Source organism: Tympanuchus pallidicinctus, unplaced genomic scaffold, assembly GCF_026119805.1.
Source record: "Tympanuchus pallidicinctus isolate F22 unplaced genomic scaffold, pur_lepc_1.0 scaffold22, whole genome shotgun sequence".
Taxonomy (NCBI): domain Eukaryota; kingdom Metazoa; phylum Chordata; class Aves; order Galliformes; family Phasianidae; genus Tympanuchus; species Tympanuchus pallidicinctus.
Genome location: NW_026294739.1, coordinates 3,219,725 through 3,230,954, shown reverse-complemented (window position 1 = coordinate 3,230,954; position 11,230 = coordinate 3,219,725). Strand labels below are relative to the sequence as shown.

Here is an 11,230-nt window from a genome sequence, read left to right as displayed (position 1 = left end):
GTTCAGGTCAGATAAATCCCAAAATATAGTGCCATTTCCCAGCAGGGAGGGACACCTAACACTGGAAGACCTTGCAAGGGTGTGGGCCCTCATCGTTTGACATCATTAGCATAGCAGCAGCAGATAACTTTTGAACAGCTAGGCTTTAATCCAGCTCCTGGGAGAAAGTCCAAGCCCCAGGGTTGGAGGGAGTGGGGCTGGATGGTGCAGGGCACACCTCTGGCCTGGGAACCAGTGCATGCCCCAGCTTGCTTCCTTCTTCCTCCAGCCATGACAAGAACAGGAAATTCTGCATTATCTGCTGCTGAGCCCTGAAGCTCCTCATTAGGCTGGGAGCTACAGTCAAACCTCATTCTCCAAGAACTCAGCTGGTTGCCTGCAGCCACAAGGAAGGAATTCACTTACTTATTTTCCTCCTGCAGGCTCATTTGGCCGGACAGACGTTGCTAGCTATTTCATTTTCTCACCTTCCTCTGAATCACCAGGGATCAGCTGCTCCTGGAGGCACCACACTGGAGGCAGCTGTACCAGATGTGGGCAGTGGGTCACCTTTTATTCTGCAGCATGAGGCCACCCTTAGGGCTCTGTTGGTGCTATCTCACCCGGTCAGCTGCCTGGGCAGCATCTGCTCTAACAAGGGTCATCAACATGGAGGCTCAGTAAAGTTCTGTTATTGTGGTTGACATAAGTGCAGAGTTCTTAACCTGCACAGCAGATGCTCTGGTCTCTCATCTGATATCACCGTTCAGAGCCTTGCAAGTCTGCCTAAATAAACATATGTAAGAGTCTACATCCAAGCTCTCCCTTGCCCTGTCCCCTGAAAAAACTCTTTGATGACTAAGCCCATTAGGGGAGGAGCAAATCACTCTGAAATGTCACAGCTGATCTCCTCTGACCTTATCAAAGTGCAGGATCAATACGCTGACCCATCAGAGCAGGGAACCTTAAGCAAAAGCCGAAGAGAAGCAATCAAAGCAGAATTTCAAGAACAGGAGTGGGGGTGTTGAAATATTATGTCTCTGGAAACTGAAAAACAAATGAGCCAAAAGTAACCGCGATGCTTAAAATTATCATATACATAATTAGTATTTGATAAAGCAGGAAATACAACATAACATCCATTCATCACGCTGACAGCTGCAAAACCATATTGCAAAGCTCTTGAGTGTTAGTGATGTTTGCACACACCTTCAGCACCGCAGGTACACAGCCACATTGCCAGTGCAGGAGCTGAACGTGCCTTGGGCTCCATGGCATCCTGGCAGTGAATCCCAGGGAATAGTTCTGAGGATGCATGTTGGTAGCCCTAGGAGAGCATCACGTGCTCTTGAAGGATGGAGAGCCATGAGAAGAAGCTGGGGAGCAGCTGACAAGCTTCCAGTGAGTCTGTGACTTGGAGAACCCTATAGAAGTAAACCAATAGTCCTGACATCTGGAACTTCTCCACCTACACCACCATCTTACTGCAACAGTCCCTGTTGTGGTTTTGAACTGGGTTAATTATCACCATTTCAAACAACTCCTTGTACTCCATGGGGGGGTGGCGAGGCCCTTTCACACAGACAGCTTGCGTACAGACAGCCTGCTTTGGAGGAGGAGCATGAACAGGGGTCAAGGAATGAACCTGGTACTCAAACTCAGTCATCCAAAGGGTTTATGGTCAGAAAAGTCGCAGCTCTTCAGCTGCTACAAACCAAAATGCAGCACCTGATGCCAGCGATGGATGCCTGGGCACTACGATTCCCCACAAGATGGTATTTTTAGATAAACTTGTTACTAGCCTTCCATGAGGGGGCTGCTAGCAAAGCAGAGGGCCTGGGCTGCAAAGTGGAGCTGTGGTTGCGTGGAGGAGGGTTTAAAGGAATAGCTGACTGAAAAAAAAGCTAAACAAAATCAAAGAGAAGGGTCTTAAAATGCAAACAGCTCGTAGGACAGGTGGCTCTGTCCAGAGCAGCGTTCTTTACAGCGCTTCACCTAAATGAGAGACGTTTTTCCTCCTCTCCGTAGATATTTTTAAGATGCACCTCCCCTCACAATGGTGCACACAAGCCATTTGCAAGTAACTCAGCGACAAAACAGGAAGAAATCAGCTTTCTGCCTCGCCTGACAAAAATAGCCAAGTGCCTGATGGCGAAACCACACACCCATCATTGCTCTGCCTGGCTGGAACGGAGCTGTGCCTGAGCCTCCCGCTGCGCGCGTTGATCGCCAGATTGTAAACTTGGGATAGGGCCCCGTCCATCTGTCGAGGCAGAATTTTTCCACTTGAAAAACACTGAAAATTCCCTGGAGTACAGCAGCCATCCCAATTCCCATGCGAGCTGTCTCACCATCAGCCACAAGCTGCTCGGAGGAACAGGAAGGACGCCGGTCCCAGCCCTTCTTCCTCCCCTCCCTTTTTATTCGCAGATAAAACCACCACCTCTAATCTAATATCACCAACCTTCTTGTCTGGCCAACTCTTCATAAATTCACCTCATTAACCCAATGTAAGGCAGGATCCTCAGCTCTCCCGCTGCTGACCTTTTTTTTTCCAGGACAGAAAGAGCACTGTGAACAATCTCTTTTGGAGAGAATCAAAAAAGCAATCAAAGAAAGCCTCCGCCGTTCTGGGAAATTTTCTATGCACTGAGAGTCTCATCAAACCAGGGGAAAGAAAGCAATAGCAAATTTAACAGTGCCATCCATAGCAGACACAGATGGCTGCGGTTCCTAAATAAGCATTGCATTAGTGCAAAGGAGAGAAGGGGGAAAAAAAAAAAAAGGAACAAAGAAAAAAAAAATACAACAGCTGTATCTTAAGCCTGGAGGCTGATGCTAAATCTGTGTTTGTAGATGGCCTCGGCACCAGCAATAAAAGTCAAGTTGCATTGAAGAGGTGCTGTTGAGTGTGCCACATCCAGCCCAGTCCACTGGGTGGGGATCCGCAGGGGGACACAGAGTGAAATGGGGTGTCCTGATTTAAATATATCAACAGCATACAATGGCTTTCACAACAATGGCAGAAAGATCTCTTGCCCTCTCATCACTGCTACCAACAAGGAGGTGGAAGAACTGGGGGACCTGACTAGAAATCCTGGCTCTTCCCAAGCAGAGGAGCCTCCACTGCTGCAGGATCTCTGTGCTCAGCCCAGTGCTGAGATTTCTGCAGTGTTGGGAGATTTCTCTCTGCTGTCTGGAAGGCAAAACAGGAGCTTGCTGCCAGAAAAGATCACAGTTGACACAAATATTGGAGGAGCAGTAAATGATGACACGAGCACACTGGTTACAGTAGGCAAGCTGTGCTGGCAAATGCATGGGTTGAATACAAGTGGCCATTAAAATACCAGAGCCCCCTAGGATGCCATGGGCCTGGGCCTCCATGCTGATGGACATGTCTGAACCGCACTGAATTGAGCAAAATGCTTGAGAAGAGCATTTTCATGGAATCATAGAATGGCCTGGGTTGAAAAGGACCACAATGCTCATCCACTTCCAACCCCCTGCTATGTGCAGGGTCACCAACCAGCAGACCAGGCTGCCCAGAGCCACGTCCAGCCTGGCCTTGAATGCCTCCAGGAATGGGGCATCCACAGCCTCCTTGGGCAACCTGTGCCAGTGCCTCACCATCCTATTTTCCCAACTGAGCACCTCTATCTGCCAAAAAAATAGCCACCAGAGCAGCACACAGAGTTGCACTGGCTCTTCATAACAGGAGGCAACCTAACTGACTGTGATGACAAAGACACCGAGCTCAAATGACACACGTACTGGTCATTCAGTCGAGGATACTTCTTGCCGTTTCATGCATCATTTTATTCTCTCTGCTTTTTAAAAGCAACCAGTCAGCTTTCATTCCTGCTATTGTTTCCATTAGCCTATGACAAAGTGCAAAATTTCTCATCTCTGCCGTGTCGGAGCTGCCTTACCTTTTTGCCACTGTCCCTGAATTCCTTCCAGCTGTTCCTGAGCCGGGCTCACATCAAACAAAGCCTGCAAAAGTCAGGCCACCAGGGCGAGGTGCAACCTGTGCTCCTGGATGTGGTGCTCAGATGAGTGCCTACAAACATCAGCACATCATTGAGCACATTGAGCACATCAGAGGGCTCAAAGGCCGTGTGCAAGCCTGGACCTGGTCAACATGTTTTATCACATTGATTTCTTTTCCATTGCACTACAATATAACATTCATGCTCTCTAATATCCTTGGGTGCTTCAGCGAGACACGTTCCTCTCCTTGGCTGCACCACTGCTCGCTAACATTATTTCTGCACTACCATCTTCCCTCTTTCTCTATAGAGTCGCTTAGCTGATTAATTATCAGCCTTGGGGACGGCTCACAGAGCACAAGTTTTGAGGATGGGGAGTTGAAAGGATGGCACTGCACCAGCAGGCCAGGTTTGCCAGAGCTGCCTGGGGATCTCCCATCCGGAGAGCACCGATTTCTGGCAAAAAATATTTCACCACAACACATCAGTATCAATGCTCTCTTGCTTCCAAATGAACTGGTGACCCAGGTGTTTCAATAACATCAAAACATTGTGTTTCATTATTTTGAGGGCATGCGATGCTTTGATTTTCATTTAAAAACAACTTTTCACTTAGAAGCTGCTTTTATATTCCGATTGCTTTCAAATGCCAAAATCGACTCAAAATATGTAAACAACTTTTAATGGTTTCACAGGGACATTTTGGAGCAAAAAAAAAAAAAAAAAGCATTTAAATTAAATTCAGTAATTTTGCCAGGAAATGGAAAATATGCTTCTTGCTCAGCTCTAGCCACTAACTCAGCACCTTGATGGGATTTCATACAATTGAGAGAATCCACCCAGGCACGACGGAGACTTGGGCTGACTGTGAGAGGAGATGTAAAGGTGTGGGTTGAGCAGGAGGAGCCAACAGGGAGCAGGTGAGAGCAACCTGCAGGTGAGGGCAGCATGGGTTTGGGTGCCAGCTGGGGTATCTGCAGCTGAGCTTGGAGATGTGAACAGAGAAGCCACCAGAGGAGGAAACTTGAGAGCATTTGTATCAAAGGCATTCTAAAACCAAACCAAAACACGCCAACAGAAATCTTCTTTCCTTCCCTCCAAAGCAGACTCCCTGCTGTGCCAATGCAGTGGCATGGAGGTGCTCTTGGAAGCACTGAGGTCTGCGAGCATCATCTTCATCAGCCCAAGCTGCTCTGCACTCTGACAGTCGTCAGAGAGAGTGGAGCAGTGCTTAGTGGGTGGCTGGGATGAAAGGCAGAGCCATGCTCTAAAGCACATTAATTGCTTATTAATTACCCCATTAATCACGGTGACACCTTTGTCTGCATTCCCAGTAGCATAGCTGCTGTTAGGTGGGACTGTCACACTGCTTTGTCTAACCGAGCAAGTTTTGCTGCCTTGTTCCAGACACTCCTGGCTCCTGAAGGGTGGAAACAAAACCAAGAAAACACTTAATAATAATAATAATAATAATAATAATAATAATAATAATAATCCCAACAGCAGCATGGCAGGCCCCAGACAGTGCAGCAGGTAGGAAACATGCCTCTCAGTGGCTAAGGAAATGCACAGCACAGAATTGCATTGCAGTGATCACCTGAAGATCTCCAAGCTCAAAGTTTAGACTGCTGCTTGCAAAGCCAGCCAGCAGAGCAGGCCAACCAGACAGTGAGCAGAGGGGCTGGGATGCTGAGAAGACTCACCCACGCTGCATCCCCAGCATTTCCATGGCCAGGGAAGGGTCTCCATGGAGGCAGTGGGGCTGCACTGCAGGCAGCTGCAAGTTTCCATTAAATCACAGAGAGCTGTAAACCAATCACCAGGGAAAATTTCTGTTCCATCACCGGTGTTTTTTCTTTATTTCATTATTTATGGCACTCTCTGCTCCCTGGCAACTTTTTTCTTCTTCTTCTTTTTTTTTTTTTCATTACAAAAAAATTATTTTCTTTGTCTGAAAATTGATATAAAAAGAAATCCATCTCTCAGCCGTCATTTCTCTTAATGATGTTTACATCAGCAGATGGGGAAAAAATCACTTTTTAAACAGAATTTATTACCCGCTGACCCAAAGCTTTACCATACATCACTGTGATTTCAGAAAGTTAGTTTCCACAGCAACATGATGTAACTCTCCAGTGTGTCTGTGAGCTGCTGGCATTAACTCTTCCAGCCCAAGAGGTGTCGGCTCTAAGAGGGCATCCTGGCCACATGGCAGCCAGTAGGACGATGCAAGTTTGAGGTTAGATGGGGGAAGTTCTGGAGCAGGAATGCTGGGCACGCAGGGTCCTCCAATGGGAACCCAAGCCTTGTATGAGGTCCTTGTCCATGCTATCTCTCCCAGGCTAAGCCATGTTGACAAGAAAATCAGGGAGGGGAAAATAAGATAGGCATGGGGGTATGTCAGATATAGTGAGGAATCCTTAGGACAATGTAAGATGCATGAGTGGGCACTGCTTCACTTAAGGCTGCACGCCCAGAGCCTCTAAGATGTGTCCTTTGCCAGCTTAGCAAGCAAGGCTGAGCTCTGATAGAGACAGTTGCACCTAACACTGCACTTATTGATTGCTGGGATGTTGATAAACAATTGATTTCTTTCTGCAAATGTCACCTGGTAGGAGTTTTATACTTCTCCCTACAGGGAGCAAGCAATTGCAAGAGCCTAGCAAACACAGAGAAAGCAGACTATCTTCTGCTAGGACAGACAAATCCTGGCAGCAAGAGGCCCAGAAATAAGTTGCTTCTACTGGGATTTCAGAGTATAGCATGGTAGGAGATGGAAAACCATTTACTCCAGTGTTTTGGCTCAGACACCAGAAAGTCACTTTGGCACCTTGTAAAAGAAATCCAGCATCTATGTGCCCTTGGCTTGAGGCAGAGCAATGCAGATAGAGAGGATAAAGGCTATGGGGATTGCAGGATGCATATAGCAATGCACAGAGACACCAAAATCACACAGGGGAGAGAGCAGACCCACACAAACCGCGTTCTAATGCTGGGCACAAAGCCCTTGAGAAAAAAAAAACACCCAAGCCAATGTCAAACCAAAGAGAGGACAACACAGGCGAGATGTTTCTCCATGCATTAGTGGCCAAGGCAGCGCAATTACAAATGAACAACTCAAACCAATTAGGCAATTAACCGAGAAGACAATCCCAAGGGTGCAGACAAGGGTAACGTAAGCCTCAGCATTCTCATGAGATATCCTGAGAAGATATAAAGCCACATCTCTGCATCCCAGGCACTGCAACTGCTGGGACTGAAGGACAGGCAAAACTCCACGGTCCTAACAATTCATTTCTGCTGTCCCCTAACAGAAACTTTAAGCTCCCACACTTAACACATGAAAGGTGCTTCAAACCCATCGCCCAGGATGATGCAGGGCAGCCCTGCGCTGAACTGCTTCTCATGTCTTCCAATGACTAATTAATTCTTATTAATTAATTAGCAGGCTTGTAACAGGTTTGGGAAAGCTGACTCAGGAGGTTGTAACCACGTTTAGACAAAAACGCTTGCTCTGATTGAATTTGTTCTGAAAGCTATTCAAGCTTCATCGTGTGCATCTTATACAGCAGCCAACAGACGAGGAAAAGGCTGCAGTAAAGATAACGTGCACTAATAGGTATCGGTTCTGCCAAAATAGATACCAGCCACATTTGCAGAGATACGAGCAGCGCACTCAGGGGTTAGTATCATTATCAAAGATCAGACACGAGATTAGTATCATTATCAAAATCAGCCTGCCAATGCCATTTCCTCCACTTATCTTAAAATCCTCGAGTCTATCAGAGGATGTTGACCTTTCTATCAAAAAATGTCGAACAGCCCATTTATCAGAAAGCTTCTAATGAGGTGACCTAGAAGAAGAAAGCTTTTGCAAGAGCAGATCCCAACCACTCCAGCAGGGAGGTGGTGGACGCAAAGCGTGCGTCCAGGTGGGAGCCCACGGCTCAGAGAGGCAGCTCGAGGCTCACGCAAAATAGTCTGCTTGATGGAAGGAGATGTACTAATCGATCGGGCAGCGCAGTCGTGAGGTGTTGTACAATTCCTGCTGAGGATTGAGAGATACATCCATCATCACAGCTGGCTGCAGCAGGCGGGAGCCACGCGTGCAGCAGTGCTTCAATACCTTGGGCTTTTAGCAGGGTGAGGCTGGCGGCTGAGCGGTGGGAGAACGCCATTGCACGTTTCCAGCCCTCTGAAACAGCACTGAGATGAGAACGTGGTGAGTTTCTGCACCATACCTGCATATGCTCACCTTCCCATCCTCAGGACTCATCCGCTTCCAGCCTTCCCAATGTCCTCACCATTAATCCGTGCAGCAGCAGCTGGAGCCACTCAAACCTCGCCACCAACGTGCTGACAGCAGGCTGCTCCTCCACATCCTTTCCCCGGCTATTTCCACCAGCATGCTGTCACTGAACTCAGGTCCAGAAGCCCTGCACTGCTCACACAAAACTCCCACTGAAGTCAGAAGGAACATAAAATAAACCCAGCCGCTCCTCGCTGTCACAGCCTAAGTGCATTAATGTCTTTTTATCTCCACGAGGGCAGCACGGCTGACCTCTGTTTCCATGCAATCGGTGTTAATAAAATCTCTCTCTGCAAAAGCGACACTGGAAGATACACTTCAATTGGCATATTTTATCTGAATTGAAATTTGAGTGCGAGTCTCGCGCTGGTAAAAACCTCTGCTAATAACTCTCATCTGTGACCCTCCTCTGAGACCAGCCTTTGGGATGATGACTGCCAAAGAAAATGCTCAGGAAACATCCATCCAAGGCAGCCCCCCAGTCCTGGCTTACAATCAAGATGTCATCTCTGAAGCACTTATTTCACTCGGTTTAGGTTATTTTCACAGCAAAATTAAATGCAATCAAGCCAGCGTCCCTGGGCAGCCTTTGCTGCAGGCAGGCAGATCTGTAGCACTCTGCTGTCCTAAGGAACAGCAGCAGCTACTGGAGCATCTTCAGAAAAATACAGCTTTGATGGACTCCAGGCACGTACACCAAGAGGTGGGCAGCAGCTTGTGGGCATCCCAGCTCTCGCACCTGCAAGGGAAACATCGTGTGACCACTCCTGCACCCACCTGCCCCAGCATCCATGGGATGCACACACCTGGCAGCACACATTTGAAGGGTCTGAAACGAGAGCAGGTGCAGGAATCCTGCACTGGTTGCCCTCACAGGCTGCAGGGAGGTAATCTGTGTGTTTTCCCTGCCTCCCTCTCCCCCAGAGCTCTCAGGAAAGCCACCAAGCAGTCTCAGCATGCTGGCAGCAGGCTCAGTGTCACCAGACGGCTTTCTTCAGTTTCACACTATTTCTGCCTTTTCCCTGTAAATCTCTTACTCTGTTTCACCGTTTTACCAGACGTTCCTTTCCTAAGCAAGCTGCTATTAAGAGCAACTGCATTTGTCCACAGCAAATGAAAAGAAATGATGAATGTGCTTCATCAGCCAAGGCAGAAAAAGTGATAGCGATGCAAAGAGATGGTAAATGGGCAACGCATCCACAGAGTATTTCAAAAGTAAATCAAGTTATGGAAAGAATTAGAGAAAATACTGAATTTGTCTGCAATTTCCAGTCACATTGCTTCTCCCATTTGTACACTGTGTTATGTGGTAGCAGGACAAAGAACTGACTTGCATTTTTAAAGCTTCAGCACTTAACAACAGCAGACATCTTTCCAACGGAGAGAACAGGTGTATGTCTCCCTCTCTTCAGTGCAGCTCCTCAAGAGGGAACGTAGCTGTAACTTCAACTTTACATTCAAAGATGGGACAGAACTGAGGCTATGGGGGGTGAAACTGAGGCAGCATCGCTCAAGAAGCCCCAATGGGCGTCGAAGGGTTTTCACCAGTGAGCAAACATTCACACCCCCTCAGCCCGCTCTGCTCAGCGGGTTGCAAACCACTGCTTGAAAGCATTGAAGCAATGCATGATTTATTTCTCTTGCATTTTTCATAGAGCTGCAGGCGAACCCCACTCTTCCCAACCTACATTAAAGCAATGGCAGTAATGATGTCTTGGTCTGTATATTGCAGCTCAATGCACGAACAATAGCACTACCACCTTGGCACTGAAAAGGCTGCAATATTGACAGGCTGCAGCTAATTGATAGCGGAAGGCAGGAAGGTACAAATGGAGAAAGAAGGGAGCAATTCACACCTATGTTTTACAATCGGTCTAATGAATAATCCTCAATATATCACCATCTCTCACTCGGTGCAAAGAGAGGTGTGAGGGGTCACCTCCCAAACCCTCCTGGGAGCAACGGGCCAGCCTGGCTCAGGGCTGTGTCCCAGCCAGGAGCACACTGAACATTATGGCACACTCAGATACAGAGGGACAGAAGGACGCGTCCCTCTGCTGGCTGCTGGAGCGTGGCAGCCCAGCAGGTCTTGCCATCAGCTCAGAGAATGAATGCCCTTGCAGTGCTCTCCTGCTTGCTCAAATCACAGATATTTTCAGCTGCGTGCAGCCCTTTGTGTCCTTACTACTCCTTGGGAAAGTCAAATCTTGCAGGCTTTGCCCCAGATGCGGAGGCTTCAGCAGGACTCATTTAGCCTCTATCCATCATCTCTCTTTCTTCACGAAACCTTTCAGGAAAGACTTGCTGCTGAACCAGGATGGAGATTCCCTCCCTAACGCCCCCAGCAAAAGCCCAGTGCCCCACTTGGTAGGATGGCGAGTGAATAGTGCCCAGCTGCACCCTAAGCCTGCTGCTCCCACTGCTCCATCCCACCAGTGCACAGACCCTGCTTTGAGCCAGAACCCACCCACAAGCCTGGGACTTTAAGGAGCAAGAATAAACTCTTTTGCTGCAGCCAGGATGAAAGCAGGAGCTCTCCTGTTCATCCCCATTAAAAGAAACGTGTCACATTGAAGTAGGAAAGGGCACACTGCCACTGTCCTGCAGGAGTGGGGAGATGCTCGATGCTTTGCCCTCCCCAAAACCAGGCAAAACTTTATCAACTCCTAAAATTTGCCCAAAAAGTGAAACAAAAAGATATCAGGAAAGAAATCCGATCCAAACATTGCAGTGGGTCAGTCTGAAACAGAAATAATTTTAGCTCATCTGCAAGCCCTACAGAGAACTGGAACTTACAATTTAAAAGAGAATATTTCAAACATATCAGATTATTTTTTTTCTTGCTTTTTAATCAAATGAGAAAATTAATTTTTAACAGTACTCCCTGGAAAAAGCAGGTTTCCATTGAAAAGCCTGTGAAATGAAAAACTCTTTTGTAGGCTACATCTATAGA

The 11,230-nt window shown here is 47.6% G+C and overlaps 1 long non-coding RNA gene across 1 annotated transcript in view; it reads right to left on the bottom strand.

Moving 5' to 3' along the window:
• The window catches only part of LOC128082780 (uncharacterized), an 85,315-nt gene that overhangs the window by 55,878 nt on the left and 18,207 nt on the right, over positions 1-11,230 (bottom strand). Inside the window, exons 2-3 of the long non-coding RNA XR_008207840.1 lie at positions 5,265-5,388; positions 3,909-4,039 (exon numbers count right to left, since the gene is read on the bottom strand). This is a non-coding gene — a long non-coding RNA (uncharacterized LOC128082780). The remainder of the gene's footprint in view (positions 1-3,908; positions 4,040-5,264; positions 5,389-11,230) is intronic.